General features: G+C 38.3%; 1 protein-coding gene across 46 annotated transcripts in view; it reads right to left on the bottom strand.

Moving 5' to 3' along the window:
• Positions 1–24825, bottom strand: part of MBTD1 (mbt domain containing 1) — an 84701-nt gene that overhangs the window by 56479 nt on the left and 3397 nt on the right. For 2 of the 46 annotated variants that reach the window (XM_015438284.4, XM_015438283.3), the window contains exon 3: positions 10029–10082. The exons of the other annotated variants lie outside the window; for them this stretch is intronic. The gene's annotated coding sequence lies outside the window, so the exon portion shown is untranslated. The remainder of the gene's footprint in view (positions 1–10028; positions 10083–24825) is intronic. 46 annotated transcript variants of the gene reach the window in all.

The raw sequence follows: 24825 nt of genomic DNA, 5'->3' as shown, positions 1-24825 counted from the left end.
GATCCAAAATCCAATTAAGAGATATTCAAGAAAGAGAAAACAGACGGGAACAAAGTTACATTAAAAACACACACACACACACACACAACAAAACAATTTCCAAGACCAAAATGGAGCATCCATATTTAAAGAGACCATGTAAGCCCAGCTTAACGACTTAAAAAAAAATTTATACCAACATGCATCACTATAACAATTCAAACTCTGCCAATACTGCTATTAAAAGCTTCGGCACTATGCTACACAAAAAGAGAAGGGAATCAAAATATCAGTGGACTTCTCAACACCAAGACTGATAAATATATTTCCATCAGATTTCTAAAGAAAAAAAATTCTTATTAGAAAATCTACACTCAAAGCTCCAAGTAAAAATAAATGAAATTAAAAATAGAAAAAAGAAAAAAATGAAAACAAAGTTGGTTTTTTGAGATCAATAAAACTGACAAACTTCAAATCAGAGACAGAAAAAAAAAGACACAAATATCCCAATACCATAAATGAAAGAAGTAACACAAGGCCAGGCATGGTGGCTCATGCCTGTAATTCCAGCACTCTGGGAAGCTGAGGTGAGTGGATCACCTGAAGTCAGGAGTTCAAGACCGACCTGGCCAATGAGGCAAAACCCCATCTCATCTCTACTAAAAATACAAATATTGGCTGGGTGTAGTGGTGTGCACCTGTAGTCCTAGAGACTCAGGAGGCTGAGGAAGGAAAATCGCTTGAACCTGGGAGACAGAGGTTGCAGTGAGCTGAGATTGTGCCACTGCACTCCAGCCTGGGCCACAGAGCAGAGACTTTGTCCACCCCCCCCACCCCTTCAAAAGAGTAACATTGCTGCAGATTTTATAGATATTAAAATATTAAAAAGACTGTATTATCAACAACCTTATGACACTAAATTTGATAACTTGGATGTAATGGACAAATTCATTCAGAGACATAGAAACAAATGTCACTCATAAAGAAACATACCTGAATAATCCTGTATCTATTGAAAAACCTGAATTTGTTAAAGATCTTCCCACAGATGAAACTCGAGGCTCAAATGGCTTTACTGGGGAATTCTACTTAGGAAATACTATAGACTTTACACCATTTTTTGTTTTTTTTTGAGATGGAGTTTTGCTCTTGTCACCTAGACTGGAGTGCAATGCTGCGATCTCAGCTCACTGCAACCTCCGCCTCCCAGGTTCAAGCAATTCTCCTGCATCAGCCTCCCAAGTAGCTGGGATTACAGGCATGCGCCACCTCGCCTGGCTAATTTTTTTTGTATTTTCAGTAGAGGTGGGGTTTCTCCATGTTGGTCAGGCTGGTCTCAAACTTCTGACCTCAGGTGATCTGCCCACCTCGGCCTCCCAAAGTGCTGGAATTACAGGGGTGAGCCACCATGCCTGGCCTATGTACCAACTTTTCTAGAATACTGAATAGGATGAAACAGTTTCCAAACTCATTCTACTAGGCCAGCATTACTTTGATTCCCAAACCAGATAAAGCAATTAGAAGAAAACTACAGAATAAATATCATGAATATAGGATGCAAATTTTTTCTTTTTTCTTTTGAGACAGAGTCTCACTCTGTTGTCCAGGCTGGAGTGCAGCGGTGAGATTCTGGCTCACTGAGACTTCCGCCTCCTGGGTTCCAGCTATTCTCGTGCCTTAGCCTCCTGAGTAGTTGGGATTACAGGCGTGTGCCACCACACCCAGCTAATTTTTGTATTTTTAGTTGAAACAGGGTTTCACCATGTTGGCCAGGGTGGTCTCCAACTCCTGACCTCAAGTAATCCACCCACCTCAGCCTCCCAAAGTGCGGTGTGACCCATCATGCCCAGCTAGATGAAAATACTGTTAACAAAATTTTAGGAAATAGAACTTAACAATATATAAAAAGAACATAACATGACCAAGTATGTTCCTTCCAGGAATGTAAAACTAATTCAACATTTGAAAATCAATAAATTCACCACATTAGCTATGTAGAAAATCCGATGGTATCTATGAAAAGCTATTGGGACTAATAAGTGAATTCAGCAAAACTGGAGGACATAGTATTAATATACAAAAATTAGTTGTGTTTCTATATACTAGCAACAAACAACTAGAAACAGAAATACAGTCGAAAATTATGAAACAATTGGAGATAAATCTGGTAAAAGATGTGCAAGACTGGTATCTTGAAAATGACAAAATGTTGCTTAAAGAATTTTAAAAAGATCCAAATAAATGGAAGATGTGCTATATTCATGGATCAAAATGTCAATCCTTCCCAAACTGATTTACGATTAACACAATCCAATGAGAATCACAGTAGATTTTTGGGTAAAAATCAAAAGCTGGTTCTAAAATTCATATGGAACTCCAAAGGCTCTAGAATAGCCAAAGTAAATTTCAAAAGAACAAAGTTAAGACTAAAGCTTCCTGATTCCAAGATATATTATGAAGCTACAGTATGAAGACAGTAGGGTTTCAACATGAATACAGACAAAAAGATCAATGAAACAGAATAATGAGTCCATAAATAGACATCTATCTATCTATCTATCTATCTATCTATCGGTCTCTTTCTATATGTATGTCTATTTATGGTTATATATGTGTCTATATATAGATATCTATAGATATTTATGTAGATAACTATATCTATGGAGTGTATATATATCTATAGACATCTACAAAGTCTATACATATCTATAGATTCACATATCTATACCTATAGATATCTATATCCCCAGCGTTTTGTTCACACTATGTAATGACACTATGTTTTTTTTTATTTTTTGAGACGGGGTCTCACCCTGTTGCACAGGCTGGGATGCAGTGGCACGATCTCAGCTCACTTCAACCTTCACTTTTAGTAGACAGGGTTTCGCCATGTTGGCCAGGCTGGTCTCAAACATCTGGCCACAAGTAATCTGCCCCCTCAGCTTCCCAAAGTGCTGGGATTACAGGCATGAGTTGCTGCGTCCAGCCTATGTTTTTTACGCCACTTTGTGCATTGCTCATCAAGGTTAGTCTTGTTCATCTTCTGGCCCTCCTAGTATGCAGCACAGTCCAATGGTGTGGCACAAGGCCTGAGGCAGGGAGGCGCCTGCTGCCCTCGCAGGCCCTGACTGAACCTCCATCACCTCTCTCTGTTTGCTTATTTATCTATAGATATATATGGTCAATTGATTTTTGACTAAGCTTAAAAGGCAATTTAGTGGAGAAAAAGAAAATAGTCTTTGAACAAACAGTGCTGAAGAATTAAGACATTCATATGCCAAAATATCACTTTGATCCATACCTCACATCATATATAAAAATCAACTGAAAGTAGTTCATAGGCCTAAATGTAAGAGTTAATGTAAGAAGTTCTATAACTTCAAAAACTTGTGGGAAAAATATTAACAACCTTGTGTTAAGCAAAAAGATTTTAGCTATGACAAAAAAAATTATGATCCATAAAAGAAAAAAAATTTGGCCAGGCATAGTGACTCATACCTGTAATCCCAACACTTGGGAGGGCAAGACGGGCAGATCACCTGAAGTCAGTAGTTCAAGACGAGTCTGGCCAACATAGTAAAACCCTGTCTCTACAAAAATACAAAAATTAGCTGGGCATGAAGGCAGATGCCTGTCATCTCAGTTACTCAGGAGGCCGAGGCGGAAGAATCGCTTGAACCCAGGAGGCGAAGGTTGCAGTGAGCCAAGATCATGCCATCATGGCATCACTCCAGCCTGGGTGTGATGGTGCAAGACTCCATATCAAAAAAAAAAAAAAAAAAAGAAAAGAAAGAAAAAAGAAAAATTCATAAAGTAGATTTCGTCAAAATGAAGAATTTCTGCTCTTTGAAAGACGATGTTTAAGAGAATAAGACAAGCACAGACTGGGAAAAACATTTGCAAATCATAGATTTGATAAAGGATTTGTATCTAGAAACATAAAGTAGTATCAAAATTCAATGACTGAAATAACTCGATTCATAAAAAGGGGCAAAAGATCTAAACAGAAATTCAAAGATATACAGATGGCGAGTAGCAACATGAAAAGATGCTCAACATCAGCAGTTATTGAGAAAACGCAAATTAAAACCATAAGATACTGTAACACACCTCTTAGAATGATTAAAATTTATAAAAGTCCCTACAGTCAGTATGGCAAATGGAACTCTCATTCATTGTGGATGGGAATGTAAAATGGTACAAGCATGTTGGAAAGCAGGCAGTTTCTTAAAAAGTTAAACAACCACCTACCATCCATTCCATGAAGGCTTATACCCATACAAAGACATAAACACCAATGGTCATCATAGCCCCAAACTGGAAACAATTTAAATGCTCATCAGTAAGTGATTACACAAATTGTGGTACATCCATACAATGATTCCATTTTGCTTCCTGGTAATAAAAAGGAATGAATTATTGATAGTGTGGATAAACCTTTAAACAATTATGAATGTAAGCCAGACCAAAAAAGTCTTACTGTATGACTCTTTACAAATGCAAACTAGCTGTATAGTGACAGAAGGCAGATCAGTAATTACCTGGGGATGGGGTGGGAGCCAGGAGTGGAAAATGGGAGTTATAAAGAAGCGTGAGAAAACTTTTGGAGATGAGGAATATACTATCTAGATTGTGGTGAAGGTTTCATGAGTGTACACCTATGTTTCTGTGCAGTTTAATTTTGTCAATTTTTACTTCAATGAGGCTGTTAAAAAAAATCTATAGCCATCCAAATTATCAACCAAGTCTAAGGGTAGAAAATGTATTTTCAGATATGCCCCTGAAGCCCTTTCAAAAAACTTAGCTCTCATGTTCACTTTTTCTCAGGAGATGATTAGAAGACATGCTTCACTGTAACATCAAAGTAACTAAGAAAGAGGAAGATGGTTGATTTAGGAACTACATGATTCAATACAGCACAGAGGTAATGGGAGTTTCTAAAGCAGTGATAAAGGGATGTCTCAGGGTTACAGCTGTATAGCAGGTTTAGACAGCAACCAGATTGTATTAGAAAAAGAAGATGGATGATGGCTCTGGAAGGGCTCTAGGAAAAATACGAATCTTTGTGTTTGGAGCTTGTTGCAGCAGCATGTGGAAAAAGGCAACAGGTACTTTCAACACTGACTAAATGAAAAAAGTGAACCAATCAGTAACTGCAGGAAACAAAGTTGTATCAGAAAGGAAACAGTACAGTGACAGGCTGGGAAGCTGTAAATACTATTTATGTACTATATAAACACTAGCAATTTAAACAAAACTTGTGATAAAAGTCAATGAAGTGGGCCGGGTGCGGTGACTCATGCCTGTAATCCCAGCACTTTGGGAGGCTGAGGTGGATGGATCACTTGAAGTCAGGAGTTCGAGATCAGCCTGGCTAACATGGTAAAAACCATGTCTCTACTAAAAATACAAAAATGAACTGGGCGCGGTGGTGTGCATCTGTAGTTACAGCTACTAGGGAGGCAGAGGCAGAAGAACTGCTTGAACCTTGGAGGAGGAGGCTGCAGTGAGCCCAGATCACGCCATTGCACTACAGCTTGGGCGACAGAGCGAGTCTCCGTCTCAAAAAAAAAAAAAAAAAAAGTCAATGAAGTGGGTAAGTGTGAAAACAAGGTGGCCCCTCATTTCTCATTTCCCAATGAGATTAAAAAAAAATTTTTTTTCATCAACTTGAATAAAAACAGTTTAGGGGATACAGAGTAAAAGATCAAATGTCTATTTGTATCAACTAATACATTTTTTATTTTTCATAAAGCTTAATTCACTAAACTTAAATTACTGCCCTTTACTATAAGATCATGTCCTTTATTATAAGATCACTTTAAGGATGGTTATAGGTTTTTACCATAAAATACTTAACTTTTTATTTATAAATTTATAAGTTACAACAATACAAAGAACATCTAAACACCCTTTATCTTGACTGACCAATGATTAACATTTTCTCCCAATTATTCCTCTCAACATGTATATTTTTTCCCTCTCAACCGTTAATGAATGGTTTATATTCTTTAAGCCCTTTTACCTGTAAATCAGAAGTAGAAGCACAGCTCAGGGTTTCTTAACCTTGGTGATATTACCTTGGGCCAGAAAATGCTTTGTTATAGGAGGCTAGCCTGTTCATTACGAGATGTCCAGCATCATTTGTGGCAGTAACACTCGCCTTTATCCCCCAGCTGTGACAACCAAAAACGCCTTTAGGCATTGCCAAATGTTCCCAGGAGAGAAAAAAAAAAAATCCCAGTTGAGAATTATTGCCTCATCCTTCAATGTGCCTTTCCTAGTAATAAGGACATTCTCTTACATAATCACAGGTCAGCTATCATCTTCAAGGAGTTTAACATTAACCCAATACTTTCATCTGATCTACCATCCATCCCCCAGTTTCGTCAACTGACTCAACAACACCCTTTACAAGATCTTTTTTTCTTCAGTCCAGGGTCCTGTATTTCATTTGTCATGTGCCTTGGTCTTTAATCTAGAAGGAGACCTTATCTTTTTTTATATTTGATGTCTTTTAAGAATGCAGTCCCTTTAAGACTTTTTACCCTTTTTCTATAAATCTATAACTGTTCTCAAAGTCTTTTTTTCTTAAAGACTTTATTTTTTCGGAAGTTATAAATTTACAGTGAAAGTGAAAATTTAGTAGAGTTCCCATACGGCCCAGTGTCCACCATTAACATCTTAAATTAGCATTGAACATGCTAAAATAAATGAAATACTGATACGTACACTGTCATTAAGTCTATACTTAGTTTTCCCTCATTTTTACTGTTCTTTTCTGTTCCAAGATTCCACAGTACATTTAGTCACCGTTAAGTCTCCATTATTTAAGGTGTCAAACGGCTTCTCTTGGTTGTGAGAATTTCTCAGGTTTTCTTGGTTTTTCATGACCTTGACAGTTTTGAGGAATCTTGGTTGGATATTTTGCTGTCTGTTCTATTGCAATTTGTCTGATAGTTTCCTCATTATCAGGCTGGGGTTATGTTTTTGGCAGGTACACCCAGAGGTAAAGTGTCCTTGGTATCACAGCATTTCAACGATACCTACTAACATGACTTATCAATGTTGACATTGACCTTGATCATCCGGTTGAGTTAGTGTTTATCAGGTTTCTCTGCTGTGAAATTACTCTGAATTCCTTCCCAAACTATACTCCTTGGAACAAAGTGACTATGTATACCCCACACTTAAGGAGCAGGGAGTTATACTCCCTTTCTTGAGAGTGGAGTATTCATATAAAGTATTTGGAATTCTTCTGTATAGATTTCCTTTTTTAAAAAATAAAAATTTCCTTGTTTTGGGTTTTAGGTGTCCTCAGGATTATACTTAGGTTGCACTGCCTAATTGATGCTATCATTTTCAAGGCATCGATTCCAGAGGCATGATGTCAATCTGTCCCTTATTGGTGATGTTAATTTTTTTTTTTTTTTGGAGACAGGGTCTCCCTCTGCTACCCAGGCTGGAGTGCAGTGGTGTGATTTCGGCTCACTGCAACCTCCACCTCTGGGGTTCAAGCAATCCTTTTGCCTCAGCCTCCTGAATAGCTGGGATTACACACGTGCGCCACCTCGCCCAGCTAATTTTTGTACTTTTCGTTGAGGCAGGGTTTTGCCATGTTCGTCAGGCTGGTCTCAAACTCCTGGCCTCATGTGATCCTCCCACCTTGGTCTCCCAAACCAAAGTGCCAGGATTACAGGTATGAGCCACTGCACCTGGCTTGTGTTAATTTTAATGTCCTGGTCTATATATGGTCTAGTTTCTCCACTGTACTTTTGCTATTTTCTTTAATAAGCAATCTATGGGGAGACACTTAAAAAGACAATGCAAATATTCAGCTCATCAAATTTTCACTCAAGATTTAGGATCCAATGATTCTTGCCCAATCTCTCACTGTGATGATTTCCCAACCCCAACATTCCCTGTATGTTCAGCAGTCAGCATTCCCTAAGGAAGAGCTCTCTTTTTTCTCTTTTTACTTACTATTGCTATCAACTAATGGATTTCTATTTTTCAATGTTTCATTTTATTTTTTTGAGATGGCATCTCACTGTTGCCCAGGCTGGAGTGCAGTGGTGCTATCTCGGCTCGCTGCAACCTCCACCCCCCACGTTCAGGCAATTCTTCTGCCTCAGCCTCCCAAGTAGCTGGGATTACAGGCGCCTGCCACCAAGCCTACTATTTTTTTTTTTTTTTGTATTTTTAGTAAAGATGGCGTTTCACCATGTTGGCCAGGCTGGTTTCGAACTCCTGACTTCAAGTGATCTGCCCGCCTCGGCTTCCCAAAGTGCTAGGATTATAGGTGTGAGCCACCACGCCCAGCCTACTTTTCAAGGTTTTATAACTCATTATTGTCCTTAATTATCTGGGGGATCATACCGTCCCAGAGTAGGTCAGTGGGAGCCCCTCAGAGCCTACTCCTGTGTCATTCTGATATGCCTCTATCATTTTCTGAGCATTTCCTTACTTTCTGGCATAAAAAGATATTCCAGGCTTATCTTATAACCATTTCTCTGTGCCAGCCCTGGAACCAAACATTTCTCCTAACAGCCTTGGTATCTTTTAGAGGGGAATGATATAAGAAATACAGATCTAGGTATTCAATGTACTTATTGCTATTTGGGTATCTCTTTGATTCTGGGCCTTTCCACTGGACAAAGAATATATACACACACGTATGTGACATATGTATACACACATGTATTTTCAAAAACTATGAGTTCACACTTAAATCCCCAATTCCAAGCCATCCCCACAAGGGCTTTTTTCTCACCTTCCCACACTTCACATTTGTCTTTTTCAACAGAATGCTGGCTCTTAACAAAACCTATCTACTCATTTGCTCAACCCTTTTAGACATTTAAATAGTTACAGAAGCATTACAGCATACCACTACAAAAAAACTGTTAAGAGTTCAGTATTTCTTTGCAGTCACTTCTCTCTAGACTGACTACTGAGTACAAATGTTACTTGGATTAGCTTATTTATTTCAATGTGGTTGTTACTGACTTAAGTTAGAATTGGTTTGCTTTTGGTCTTTAGTCTCCTCCATCATCCTTATTGGATTAACTTCATTTTTGGGGGGACTACTGGAAAGATCATCCTTCTTGCAAAAATAAAGAACTATACAAATAGGTGTAACTCAAAGAAATGTCATTTCCTTCCCTGCCTCACCACCCACCCTGTTAAGCAGGTAACCAACTTTATCACTATCTGGTTCATCCTTCTTGTTTGTGTACATTTTGAAAAAGTAAACAGAATATGTACAGGTATACATATGTTTTCTTATTTCCATTTCCTACACAAAAGTCACATACTATATTCCTCTGTCCTTTGTTTTTATTCGTTTAGAAATATATCCTGGAAATCATTCCATTTCAGTGCACTGACATCTTCCTTATCCTTACAGCTGCATAGTACTCCATTGTGAATGTTTATTCAATAAATTTCTTGTTTCAACATTTAGTTTTCAACGTTTTGCAATTACAAATATGCTGCAGCAAACTTATGTATCTGTGTTTTTACACTGTGCATGGTATATCTCCAGGGTATACTCTCAGAAATGGGATTGCTGGGTAGGATATATGTATATGTAATTTTGTTAGACATTGCCAAATTCCACTCAAAAGAAATGTAATCATTTGCACCAGCAATATTGAGAGTGCTTGTTTCCCCAGAGGCACTGGGAATGTATTGTCAAGTGTCTGAATTTTTCCCAAAATGATGGATGAAAAATGGTATGCCAGTATAGTTGTCACTGTTTTTTTTTTTTTTTTTTTTTTTTTTTTTTAAAGCTATTTGGAAATAACTTTGAACTTTCAGGAAAGTTAGAAGAATAATACAATGAAGTCCTGTGTACTCTACTCAAACTCACCAATTACTAATATTTTACCCCATTTTTTCTTCTCTAAACACATAGTTTTTCTGAATAATTTGAAAGTTACATATCCCAAAATAATTCAAAGTGCATTTCCTTGGAATAAAAACATTTTCTTGTAACTGGAGTATAGTTATCAGTTTTAGGAAATCTGACAATATATGATACTTACCCCTAATTCACCATACACATTCCAACTGACTCAATGTCTTTATAGCATTTCCTCCTTCAGGACCAGGATCACATGAAAATTAAAAAGTCATATTTATCTTTTAGTGTCCTTTAATCTGGAAGATTAGTTTTAATTTTTTTTAGACACAGGGTCTCCCTACGTTGCCCAGGCTGGACTCAAACTCCTGGTGTCAAATGATCCTCCCGCCACAGCCTCCTGAGTAACTGGGATTACAGGTGTACACTGACATGTTTGGTTTGAAATTATTTTTGAAGAATGCAAGCAAGCCCCTTCACCCTTAACAGAATGCTTCTCATTTGAGGTTCATCTGATGTGCCTGTGTCCTTAGGAGACTCTGGTTATGTACCCCATAATACTACATTTGACCTCAGGATATCGTAACCAGAGTCACAAGGTTCCTATCTGTCTCTCACTAGTGATGTTAATTTTGATTACTTTTTTAAGGTGTAGTCCAGTTTTCCACTGTATACTATGTATTTCTCCTTGCAACCAACAGCAACCTCAGGGACACATTTTGAAATATGATCACATTGTTTCTCACTGAAGTCTCACCGCCATTCTTAAATTTGGCATCTAATGATAACTTGTGCCAAACCAATCATTAATATGGTGGCTGCAAAACGATTTCCCAACTCCAGCACTTTTTTCTATCAGTCAGCAAGAAATATTGTCATCATCCCCTTTTATTGACATACCTACCTATTCATTATCAGTATGAATTCACTAACTTCTATTTTTTTCCCAGTGGTTTATCATTCATCACTATTCTTATTCTGGGGTTCGAAATATGCCAGATTTGGCCACAATGATGCCCCTGAACTCGTTCTTGTGTGCCTTTTTTTTCCTGAGACAGTCTCCCCCTGTTGCCAGTGCAGCGGCGTGATCTCAGCTTACTGCAACCTCCACCTCCTGGGTTCAAGTGATTCTTGTGCCTCAGCCTTCTGAGTTGCTGGGATTACAGGTGTGCACCAGCAAGCCAGGCTAATTTTTGTATTCTTACTAGAGGCAGGGTTTCACCATGTTGGCCAGGCTGGTCTCGAACTCCTGGCCTCAAGTGATCTGCTCGACTCAGCCTCCCAAAGTGCTGGGATTACAGGCGTGACCCACCAAGCCAGGCCTCCTAATGTCCTTTTGACATACTTCCATCTGTATTTTGAGGAATTCCTTACTTTCTTGCATATCAAGATATTCCAGGCTCATTTTATACCTATGTTGCTCCAGCCCTGAAATCAGTAATTTTTCCAAGGAACTCTAGTCCTTATTAGCAAAGAACTGGTATTGAAAGCCAAGATCTGGGCACTCAGGGCAGTTTTACAGAGCATTTTTTTTTAAAGACAGAGTCTCACTCTGTCGCCCAGGCTGGAGTGCAGTGGCACCATCTCGGCTCACTGCAACCTCTGCTTCCCAGGTTCAAGCGATTTTCCTGCCTCAGCTTCTCGAGTAGCTGGGACTACAGGAGCGTGCCACCAGGCCCAGCTAATTTTTTGTGTTTTTAGTAGAGGCAGGGTTTCACGGTGTTAGCCAAGATGGTCTCGATCTTCTGACCTCGTGATCTGATCGCCTCGGCCTCCCAAAGTGCTGGGATTACAAGCGTGAGCCACTGCGCCCGGCCCTAGAGGATTTTATCTTCTTTTTTGTGGCTTTATGTGCCTACCTCTACCTTTTTTCTTCTTTAGGGTTTTTAGTCTTAATTTTCTTCAAAGTTCTTGGCATTGAGAAATTTACATTTACCCTTTATCTGTATGTATGGAAAATTGTGATTTTGCACATGAAGTTTTTCCCATTTAAAATATCTTAGGTAGCAAAATTTATCAGTATTTTATTTCATTGTACCTTGATCATGAGTCAGAAAACTTTTTCCTGAAGCATGGTACAGAAAAATTTTCCCATATTTTTTCCTGGCATTTGTATAGTTTTTATATTTAGATCTGATGTGTCTGGACTTTATTATTATGTATGGCATGAAGAACAGCTCTAATATTTTTTCCAAATGGCTATCTAGTTGTACCAACATCTTTTATCAAACTGTCCATCTTTGTCTCAGTGATTTAAAATACCACTTTAAGTGCTAGGTTTCCATATGTAGTTGTGTCCATTTCTGGATTTCACACTATTTCCCTGGTCTGTCTATTCTTTTGTCAATGTCTTGCTTTCTGAATCATTAAGGGTTTGGAATGTATTTTGATATCTCGCAGAGCTAGAAACCCCCTCAAAAATCTCTTAATGTTTTTACATTCTTGCATGTTTATTTTTCCAAGTGCATTTCAGTATTAGATAGTTCAACTCTATACCAAAAAGTTATCAGTCTTTATATTAGGATCTCATTAAATTTCGAATTAACTTGGGAAAAAGTGACATTTTGATATGTCTAAAGAACAACAGATGTCTTTCCATTTGTTCAAGTCTGCTTTGTGTCTTTTGGGAATGTTTTATATAGCCTGCTTCACATAGGTTTTTAACACGTTTTTAAAAAGTAAATCCTTAGGAATTTAATTACAGGTTGAGTATTCCCTATCCAAAATGCTTGGGACCAGAAGCATTTCAGATTTTGGAATATGTGCATACACATAAGATATCTTGGGGATGAGACCCAAGTCTAAACACGAAATTTGTTTGTTTCATATCCAACTTATATACATAGACTGAAGATAATTTTATACAGTATTAAAAAAAATTGTGCATTTAGTAAGGTTTGTGTACACTGAACCAGCAGAGAGCAAAGGTGTCACTCAGTTGCCATGTGGTTTATCTGTGGTGTCATGTCCGTGCTCAAAGAGTTTCAAATTTTGGAGCATTTTGGACTTTGGATTTTCGGATTAGGGATGCTCAATCTATGTTTTGTTGTTGCTATTGTCATCTTCTCTTTTGTTGTATTTTCTTAACTGGTTATTTTCTCACTACATGAAGGTTTATTATTTTATATCCTAACTCGCTGAATTGTTTGAAGGTAATTTTGTCATTGATTTTCTAAGGCTTTCTAGATAAACAATCATGTCACTAACAGAGAATCTTTTCTTCTTTTTCCACTGTTACGTCTCTAATTTCTTTTTTGAGACAGAATCTCACTCTGTTGCCCAGGCTGGAGTGCATTGGCGCAATCTCAGCTCACTGCAACCTCTGCCTCCAGGGTTCAAGCGATTCTCCTACCTTAGCCTCCTGAGTAGCTGGGACTATAGGCGCATGCCACCACACCTGGATAATTTAAAAAAAAAAAATTCTTAGTAGAGACGGGGTTTCACCACGTTGGCCAGGCTGGTTTCGAATTCCTCACCTCAGGTGATCCACCCGCCTCAGCCTCCCAAAGTGCTGAGAATACATGCGTGAGCCACCGTGCCCGGCCATTTGTTTTCTTTTCTATCTGTATGGGCTCATATTTCCAGTATAATGTTAAGTCATGGAGAAAATGGGCATCCTTACTTTATTCTTGATTGTGGTGTTTCTTAATAAGATTCTGGCTTTAGGGTTAAGGCTATGTACATGTGCGTATGTGTGTATTCATAAAAATAAAAATATTATATGTTAAGGAAGTATTCATCCATTCATATTTTCTGAAAGGTTTCTGTTAGGAACACGTGTTGAATTTTGTCATAGGCTTTTTCAGCTTCTATAAAGAGAACACAACTTTTTCTCTTTTGACCGATTAATATGGTGAATTACATAAATAGATTTCTAAATACTGAATCATCCTCGTATTCCTGGTATAAAACTCACTCATCATATTTTTGTAATATGGTGTGAGAGACTGCACAATAATAGTTTTCCATTAGTATCTGTATGTGGTATCTCTGTAATTTTCACTTTTTGAGCTATCTTTATCAGGTTAAGAATCAGTATTACTTTTTTTTTTGAGACAGGGTCTTGCTCTATTGCCCAGGCTGGAGTGCAGTGGCATGATCTTGGCTCACTGCAGCCTCAACACCCCTGGGTTCAAGTGATCCTCCCATCCCAGCCCTCCCAAGTAGCTGGGACTACAGGCACACACCACTGTGCTCAGCTAATTTTTTAGTTGTTTGTAGAGCTGAAGTCTCACAACAATTGCCCAGGCCGATCTCAAACTCCTGCGGTCAAGTGATCTTCCTACCTTGGCCTCCCAAAATGTTGGGATTACAGGTGTGAGCCACTGCGCACAGTCCAGTATTACTCTTACGTCATAAAAATAATTAGCTTTCCATTTTCTATATTCATGTAGCATCGGGAATATCTGATCAGGCAGAATTCCCCTGTGAAACCACCTAGGCCTGGTGTTTGGTGGGATGGTTCCTTGACAAATTTCTATTTCTTCTAGGAAAATTGGTGTTATTTTCTTTTCATCTCTAATGAGGTCCATTTTATTAAACTGTATTTTCCTAAGAAATTATCCATTTCATCTAGGTTTTGAAATGTATTTGTACAGAGGTGTGCAAAATAGTTCTGTATTAAAATAGTTCTCAATTTCTTCTGTATCCAATGTTATTTTCCCGTTGTCATTTCTTAAAATTTGATTTGTGCTTTCTCCCTTTCCCCACTTGGTTAAATTAGCTAGTGACTTATCTATTATGTGACTCTTCCCTCAAGAGTCCAAGATTGATTCATCATCTACACGTATAGTTTTTCTGTTAACTCATTAACGTCTACTTTTATCTTTATTTCCTTTCTTGTGCTTTCGGTTTACTTTGTTCATTTCTGAATTGGGAACTGATTTTCATTTATGTAAGTGTTCAGGGCTATGAATTTTCCTCTGCTCACTGCTTTAAATGTATTCCACAGATTCTGGTAGGTAGTATTATGTAGTATTTTCCTTATCAACATTTTCCAGAAACTTTGCAATTTGTGTTTCCCTCTTACCCGTTAAAAAGTTTTAAAATTAAGGCATGCTGTTAAACACTTATCCAAATATAGGACTTTTCTGTCACTCTAGAAAGCTCTTTCCTGTCCTTTCCCACTCAAGCTCTCCCCAATCCTGAGTTCTATCAGCTTTGGCTATATTTTGTATATATTTAAGATTTTATATAAATGGCATAAAATCGCATGGATATTTTTGTGTCTAATTTCTTCCAGTCAGCATAGTATTTCTGAGATTCATTCATGTTACATGTACAAAGGGTTTCTTTTTATTGCTGAGTAATATTTGTCAATGTATCAGCTTACCCTTTCTTCATCCAGATTTTATTACGAATAAAAGTGCCACACAAATTCCTATACAAGGTTTTCTGTGAATACATAATACAAGGTTTCTTAATTTCAAGACGGAAGTGCAATGTCCTTTTGCTTTTTGGGTTTTTGTTTTCTTGTATGGGACCTACTAATGGTTTTCTAATAAATGGACAATTTTTTTGTGAATATTCTGTGTTTAAAAAGAACATACTCTCTGGCCCAGCATGGTGGCTCACGCCTATAATCCCAGCACTTTGGGAGGCCAAGGCAGGAAGACTGCTTGAACCCAAGAGTTTGAGACTAGCCTGGGCAACATGGAGAGACTTTGTCTCTACAATAAGCAAAAAGAAAAAATTAGCTGGGCATGGTGGTGTGCACCTGTGGTCCCAGCTACTTGGGAGACTGAGGAGGGAGGATTACCTGAGGCGGGGAGGTCAAGGCTGCAGTGAGCTGTGACCATGCCACTGTACTCCAGCCTGGGAGACCGGGGGCGAGGGGGATGCGGGATGGAAACAGTATATTCTTGATTATTAGGGATATACTTGAAGATTTGCATTATATTATTTAGATCTTTTATATCCTTTTTTTATCTACTACATCTTGTGCTAAGTGTCAAAGTCCTCTGATTTTAGGCCGGGCGCGGTGGCTCAAGCCTGTAATCCCAGCACTTTGGGAGGCCGAGACTGGCAGATCACGAGGTCAGGAGATCGAGACCATCCTGGCTAACACGGTGAAACCCCGTCTCTACTAAAAAATACAAAAAACTAGCTGGGCGAGGCGGCGGGCGCCTGTAGTCCCAGCTACTCGGGAGGCTGAGGCAGGAGAATGGCGTGAACCCGGGAGGCGGAGCTTGCAGTGAGCTGAGATCCGGCCACTGCACTCCAGCCTGGGCGACAGAGTGAGACTCCGTCTCAAAAAACCAAAGTCCTCTGATTTTAGTTTTTTATTTCTTCTTATACTTCATACAGATTTTGTTTTATACAGATTGTTGCTGTGCTATTTGGTACATATTTAACTGTTATTCTTTGTTGTGAATCATGGTTTCTAGCATTATAAACTGTTCTCTTTTGTCTGATTTAATGCTTTTTTTGGTTTGAATTCTACTTTGCTATCAGCATCGCCAGTCTTGGATTCTTGGGGTTTCTATTTGCCTGGTACATCTTTGTCCTGGCCTTTATGTTTGCTCTCAATTCTCCACATATTTTATCATTAGGGTGTGCATTATGTACTGTACACTTTTTTCCTATTCCATCATACTTTTCTTTGTCCCTTAAAAAATTTCTCTCAGTATTTTGGAAAGTCCTCCTAATATGCTTACCTTTATATTAATAGCTTTTATAGTATGCTGTATCTTTTTTCTTACCTAATCTTTTCTATTTGGTCTTTCAGTTTTAGATGGTAGGCTCTGACTCCCTCATATTATTTCAACTACAGTAATTAATCTTATTCTAGTTCTGAAAAGAACAGTTCTAGACAGGGTCTCATTCTGTTGCCCAGGCTGGAGTGCAGTTAGGCAAACACAGCTCTCTGCAGCCTTGACCTCCTGGGCTCAAATGAGACTCCTACTCCAGTCTCCTGAGTAGCTGGGATTACAGGCATGAACCACCACGCCTGGCTAAACTTTTTTTTTTTTTTTTTTGTAGAGACTGGGTCTCACTATGTTGCCCAGGCTGGTCTAGAACTCCTGGGCTCAAGTAATCTACCCACCTAAGCCTCCCAAAGTGCTGGGATTACAGGTGTGAGCCACCACACATGGCCTTAGTTTTTCCTTTTCTTTCCCTTTCCCATCCCCTTATATTTCAGTTGCATTCTTTCTGCTTTGTCAGAACGTATAACATTTATGTACTACTGTATTCTCTAGGTCCCCACTATTGGTTTTAATCTTAGTTCAAAAAGATATCTGAAATACTTATTGTCACAGTCTTTTTGTAGGAAATTTCCCAACTATCTCTTTTAGATGAAAGTCATCCTTTTTGAGTGTCCTCAGAAGGGGTAAACAAGCAGAGTATTTCCTGAGTTCTTGCATATTAAAACTGTTGTTCTGCAGTCTTAATACCTGAACAACAGTTAGCTGGATATAAAATCCTTGGCTAGCAGTCACTTTCCTCATGCTGCTCTGCTGTCTTGCTTTGTTACGTTGCTTTTGAGAAATCTGACAGTGGGCTAATTAATTCTCTTGCCTCTATGTCACGTCTTTGCCTGGAGACCCTGAGAATTCTTTGCATCTTTACAGTCATACAGCTTTACTAGGAAGTATCTTTAAGTGTGCCTTCTGGTATGAACTTCTGAGGTCTAGATTCAGATCTCTTTTCACTTCCAGAAAGTCTTCTTGGATTATAGTTTTAAATATTTAAGGACACCAATTATATACAGTAAACTTCGGATCCATCTCCCATTTCAACTTGGTCAATTTTGTCCTGTGGGAATGTTAAAACTTCATTACTGGTTATCATTTCATCTTCTATTTTTCTGTTTAATCTACTTTGTGTTCATTTCTTAATGCTTTTTGTTCCTTTCTGTTCCAAGTTTTATATTTGTTTCAGAATATTTCTTAATTTTATTTTTCAAATCTCTCAACATTGGTTTCAGGATGTTTAATTTCACTTGGAGCACTGTGTCAATTTTTTCCTGTTTTCTTTTTTTTTTTTTTTGAGACGGAGTCTCACTCTGTCGCCCAGGCTGGAGTGCAGTGGCCGGATCTCGGCTTGGCTCACTGCAAGCTCCGCCTCCCGGGTTCATGCCATTCTCCTGCCTCAGTCTCCCCAGTAGCTAGGACTACAGGCGCCCGCCACCTCGCCCGGCTAGTTTTTTTGTATTTTTTAGTAAAGATGGAATTTCACCGTGTTAGCCAGGATGGTCTTGATCTCCTGATCTCGTGATCCGCCCATCTCGGCCTTCCAAAGTGCTGGGATTACAGGCTTGAGCCACTGTGCCCGGCCTTTTCCTGCTGTTTTTGATGGGGGTAGTTTTCATCAGTTGAAATGCTGATTCACATTTCCTGTTTGTTTTTTCTTATAGTTCTGCATGGATGTGGCCTGCTCTTTTCTATTTCTGTTCGTTTCATAGGCAGAGCTGCTAGTTCAAGAACACCCTCTTCTCTAAGTTCAGTTTTTTTCTTTTCCTGAAGAATTTTTTCTTCTTCCTCCTCCTTCACTGCCATGTCTCCAAGTCTTCATGTTTCCCTTATGAGGCAATGCTTATAATTTAAAGCTACCAATTCTGGTACTGCTTATCGTTAAGCTCTTCTCTATACATAGAGCTGTGAACTATCAAACTCCAAACCTGTGATCAATGTTTTGGAACTTCTTTCGGATTTTCTCTTTCTGTGAGTGGATCTTTGTACCTTGTCTAAGGCTTTCATGCTCCCATACCTCTTTCAGTAAATTTGTCAAGTCTTCCCTCTCCCACTCTTAACACCCAGAGAAATGAGCATAAGGAGCAGTTGGAATTTGGTTTATTTCTCTACCTATAAGAATCGACAAATCTCTCTAGGTAGAGAAATAAACTAAATTTATGAGTTGAACTCTTAAAACACATTTCGTCCTATAGGAGTTTATTTGTAAATTCTACAATAACCTAATATTGGACTTGCTCTGTTGTTCAGGATGGAGTGCAGTGGCATGATCTTGGCTTATGGTAACCTCTGTTTCCCAGGTTCAAGCGATTCTCATGCCTCACTCTCCTGAGAAGCTGGGATTACAGTGTGTGCCACAATACCTGGGTAATTTTTGTATTTTTGGTAGAGATGGGGTTTCGCCATGTTGTCCAGGCTGATCTCGAACTCCTAGCCTCAAGTGATTCGCCCCCTTCGGCCTCCCAAACTGCGGGGATTACAGGCATGAGCCACTGCACCCAGCCATGTTGGACTATTTTTGTTACTACTCTATTATGGTTATTATAATATTTGTAATATGCTTAGTATGTGTCAGGCACATTCAGCACTTAAATCTGTAGCAGCGTATTAAACCTTGTAAGTGTTACTCCCATTTTACAGGAGGCAGTGGCCCAAATAGGCTAAGCAACTTGCCCAAGATCATATAACAACTATGAACACTAATAATATAAATCATGGGACTATCTTAAAACCTTTTAAATTTTAACCTTCTTTCTTTTTTCCCCCTTGAATACTGGTTCTGTCAGCTAGCCTCTGTAAGCATAGAAAACAAGCATCAAATAAGTATGTTTCAGGTAATGTGGCCTCTTGAACATTTTGCTCTTCAAAATAAAACTGAGGCCAGGTGTGGTGGCTCACACCTGTAATCCTAGCACTTTGGGAGACCAAGGTGGGTGGATCACTTGAAGTCAGGAGTTCCACACCAGCCTAGCCAATATGGTAAAACCCCGTCTCTACTAAAAAATACAAAAATCAGCCAGGCCTGGTGGTGGCACCTGTAGACCCAGCTACTAGGGAGGCTGAGGCAGGAGAATCACTTGAACCCGGGAGGCGAAGGTTGCAGAGAGCCGAGATCGCACCACTGTACTCCAGTCTGAGCGACAGAGTGAGACTCTGTCTCAAAAAAAAAAAAAACACCCCCGAAAAACTGCAAATCATATTAGATGACTATTTAAGGTCTTGCATATAGGAAGATGGGATGACTGTAGGTATGTAAACCTTGCTTTATATTTGGGTTATGCTAACTCCCTGTCTACTATAAAATCACTAATGTCTAAAATTAATACACTAAATAAATAAGCCTAAACTTTAGAATTAAGAGAGATAGATACTACATGAAAAAGCTAAAAGAATGAAAGTAGTTATCTCATCAGAGCTGAACTGGACAAGGAACCATTTTTTTGGAATACTTTTAGCATTGTTTAATTATTGTACTATGAAGTGCATGTATTTGATAAAAATAAAAGCTAATTTGTATGAAGTATATAGTACATTAAAAAATTAAGTTGCTATATATTTAGAGATTGATGATATCTGATATCAGTAAATATATGTGGGAAAAACAGTGCTCATATACACTTGGTAGGAAGGTAAACTTATACTATCTTTCTGGAAGGCAATTTGACATTACACATGAAAATTTAAGATGGCTATGCCTTTTGACAAGGTAATTCCATTTTTAGGAATCTGTCCTTCAGAAATACTCATATATAATACATACAAGGACATAAGAATATGTAGAAAGATGTTTGCTAATGTAATAATAATGAAAAACTGGAGACAATCTTACAATCAGCAGGGGAATGATGAGCAACAGGTAAAATACTGAGTGGAAAAAATAAATCACCATATATAGTATAATAAAATATATCACAGTATGACTCACTTTTTATTCAAAGGAACAATATACACTGGCATATACATAGATCAATATATGTATGTTTGTTTTTATGTGCCCTAAGAAAGACCTTAGGAGCAGTTAAACTTTTAACAGTGTGGGAGCAGAATGGGAAGATGAATCTAACTTTTCAAAATTTTTTTTTTAAACATTATAGGTGCACTTCTATAATAAAAAATAAAACAAAAGGTTTGTATAGTGACAAAATTAAAGAAGAGATCACAAATCACGACATAACTTCACTGTCCTACTGTAATTGTCACCTAGATAAACCATCGTCCCTATGAAATCTACAAGGGAATTAAAAGGCATAGTCATTAACTTTTTTTTTTTTTTTTTGAGACGGGGTCTCGCTCTGTTGCCCAGGCTGGAGTGCAGTGGCGCGATCTCGGCTCACTGCAAGCTCCACCTCCCGGGTTTTACGTCATTCTCCTGCCTCAGCCTCCCGAGTAGCTGGGACTACAGGCGCCCGCCACCTCGCCTGGCTAGGTTTTTGTATTTTTTAGTAGAGACGGGGTTTCACCGTGTTAGCCAGGATGGTCTCGATCTCCTGACCTCGTGATCCGCCCATCTCGGCCTCCCAAAGTGCTGGGATTACAGGCTTGAGCCACCGCGCCCGGCCCATAGTCATTAACTTATTGGTATAATCAAACAAAAGTTACAACAAAACTAAACATCTCTGGGAGAAATGACAGAAAACACTTGAAATCTTAAATGCAGATGTCAATAAATATGCAGCCAAGTAATATTAATAACAGTATAATTTCAATATGAATAAACTCATCAGATATGAATAAACTCATCAGAAGTCAACCAATTCTTCATTATCCAAACCCACTGGGAGCAGTGGCTCAAACAACTTTCCAAGTTTTATATTTAGCTATGGAACAAGTATTTTCTAGAAACTTATATTTGAATATTGTATGCATGAGATCACAAAGTACAAAACAGAAATTACTACATACTCTGTGATGACTGAACTTGGTAGGAGCTCAAGAGCTATTTAACTCCTGCAGGCCTCTTTTTCATTCTATTATAGTATGAGTATGAAAGCACATTCTGGTATAGTGATAAAACTCATCAGTGTAAAGAGAAATGCCTTCCTTCTTTCTAAGCTTACTGTTATGACGAACACAAATGGTAAGGATTTGGGATTACTGGGTTTTTATTTCCCACAAATTCAATGTGCAAGCAAGAATAAATTCACGTCAATGATATAATCAAGAGGAAACCGAAACCAGTAATATTCTGAATAACCCACCTAAAGAAATGGAAAAGTACCCAGGAGAATGACAGGAGAGGACAATATTCTACATAGCAATATTTAAGATTTAAAGCAACAGTGAGAAAAGGAACTCATTCTTTGATGTACAAGAAATACAAATTTCTACCTCTTTGGGTTCAACTTCTAGTCCTATCACTGTTATGACTTTGGATGTAGCAATTACTTGGGTCTCAGTTTCCCTCTCTTCTAAGTAAGAAAAACATCACTTACCACACAGGAAGGATGTATGATAAAATAAAAAAATTCACATGAATAGACTTTCAGTTCTCCTGAAGAAAGCTATGAATCCTTAAGTACGAATCTGGAAAGCTAATCAAAAGTAAGATGACCATATCAAAATAAAGTCTGAAACAAGCAGTAGCCTAGAGGTTCCCTGAGATCATTATCAGCTATCAATTCTACCCCAAATAATAGAATTCATACTGAAGTTGGGTCTATAGGGCAAATGTGGTCTGAACGATCAAACAAGATCATTTATTAGTATGTTAACATAGAGACGCGCCAGGCGCGGTGGCTCACACCTGTAATCCCAACACTTTGGGAGGCTGAGGTGAGCAGATCATGAGGTCAGGAGTTTGAGACCAGCCTGGCCAATATGGTGAAAACCTGCCTCTATTAAAAATACAAAAATGAACTGGGTGTGGTGGCACTCGCCAGTAGTCCCAGTTACTCGGGAGGCTGAGGCAAAAGAATGGCTTGAACCGGGAGGCGGAGGTTGCAGTGAGCCGAGATCATGCCACTGCACTCCAGCCTGGGCGATAGAGCAAGACTCCATCTCAAAAAAAAAAAAAAAAAAAAAGTGAGAAAATAAATTAAACAGCTTAGCTTATTCAATGTCATATTGATTTGATATAACCTAAAAACACTTGATCTGAAATAACAACATTCTCTTGGTGTTTACCTTTAAAAAATATATTTGGAACTGGTTGCTCAGAAGATATATAACCACTGAACAACAAAGTTGGGTTAAACACATACATATACACAAGGGGGCTACTTCTCTGGTGTATAAAATAACCTCTAGCAAATTTGAAAGCTTAGAAGTCTTAAAGTAATACATGATGATAAACTTTTTTTTTTTTTTTTTTTTTTTGAGATGGAGTCTCATTCTGTCGCCCAGGCTGGAGTCCAGTGGCACAATCATGGCTCACTTCAACCTCGGTCTCCCACCAGACTCAAGCAATCCTCCCACCTCTGCCACCGAGTAGCTGAGACTACAGGTGTGTGCCACCACACCTAATTTTTGTTATTTTTTTTGTAGAGACAGGGTTTCACCATGTTGCCCAGGCTGATCTTGAACTCCTGGGCTCAAGCAATCTGTCCACCCTTGGCTCCCAAAGTGTTGGGATTACAGGCGTTTGAGCCACTACACCTGGCTAATATTAACCAATATTTATTGAATGATATATACAAATCATTATGCTTAGCACCAGAAATACAAAGAAGTATTGGACTTAACATTCCCGTCCTACAATTAAACTGCAAATGGTGGCCAAATAATTGGGCCACAACGTTGAACAAACTAATGAGTATTGCATACAATCAGTTTTAACAGACTAGTAGTAGGAATTAAACACAGTGAAAAAGGAAAAAAAAGGAAAGCCTGGGAACACATCTTAACATTTTATCTTATGACTTGTCTCATCTTTTATAGCAGCTTACATTTTTTTAAACAGCGGGCATAACATCTGAGAGGAGGTTTATAGAAACTACAGGAGGAAGGGCTGATGTTCACCCCGTATTTCAGATGAGGAAAGTGAAGCTTTCAAAGAGGTTACGCAACTTTCCTAAAATTGCAGTTCAGAGAGCTACCTTGCCGACTTTGTCCAGAGCTCACTTCTATTGCACTATATTCTAAATTATCAGTGCTAAAGTGAGAACTCGAAGGGACCTCAGAAATCTCCTAATGGAGTGTTTCCCTAACCAATCTGATAAACTTTCTGGGATATACGTTAAAAACCTTCCCAGGACCCACTGCATATCTACTAAATAAGTTAAATGAGAGAGGTTTTTATATTTTAACAAGAGTCTCCAAGAAGTAATTCTAATGATTAGTTATGCTTAGAAAACACTGTACTATGTCTGTATGTCCAGTATGCCACACATTTGGCTACTTAAATTTACATTCATTAAAAGAGCAAAATTAAAAATTGAGTTCTTCAATTTTTAGTTCCACCAGTTACATTTCAAGTGCTCAACAGCCACATGTGGCTAGTAACTACCATAACTGGAGAGCAAAGATTTAGGAAATATCCATCCTGCAGAAATTTCTATTGGATTATGCTGATACTACACCAACCCTTCAACTGCCATGAGAAAACATAGGCACAGGATCTTGTCCAACAAGGGCCATAGAGCTCATCAGTGGTAGAATTGTGACATTAACCTTACTGCCAGCACCCTTCCTACTGTATCACTTCATCCTATCTTATACTCAGGATTTGTTCAAATAGGAATTATTTCCCTTTTCACCTTTTATCATGGGTTCCAGCAAAGCAAGAGGAGAAATTCTAAATTTGCGGGTAAAAAAAATCTTTAAGACAAGGTTTATTAAAAAATAATGATTAAATCTATCTGCAATTTTTGCATAAATTCAAAAGTCATCTTGGACAGTTAAGAATACTGTGGTGTTAGGAGACACATCTTAGCTTGTTTTAACTATTGTAAGTCCTTTCTCTTTTATTGTCCTGATGGTTTTATTCTCTTTCTTGAATTTTGAAACCCTCAGACTAATGATACATAAGTGTGAAAGGTTATATCTTATTTAGCAAACATTTTAAAGATGAAAAGCTGAGAAACAAAGAGCAACCCAAAGAATGTCACTTGTCTGTCTAATTTTCGAATGTGGTTACTCAGACTACTGAGCACTCTTGGCTTTTAGTAATTCAGTGCTTTAGTATTTATACTAATATGTTTTCACTTTTAAACTATATTTTCCTTTGACCACTGCTATGTCTGAAAACAATTTAAAGTGTTTCAATTTTCAACATAATTCGAGGGACTAAAAGAAGCACTAAAACATCTAGAAAGGTTTAGATAATAAGGTCAACATATAATCAGCTTTAAA

Source organism: Macaca fascicularis, chromosome 16 (assembly GCF_037993035.2).
Source record: "Macaca fascicularis isolate 582-1 chromosome 16, T2T-MFA8v1.1".
Taxonomy (NCBI): domain Eukaryota; kingdom Metazoa; phylum Chordata; class Mammalia; order Primates; family Cercopithecidae; genus Macaca; species Macaca fascicularis.
The sequence above is the reverse complement of the archived record's forward strand: the minus strand, read 5'-3'. Positions and strand labels throughout refer to the sequence as shown.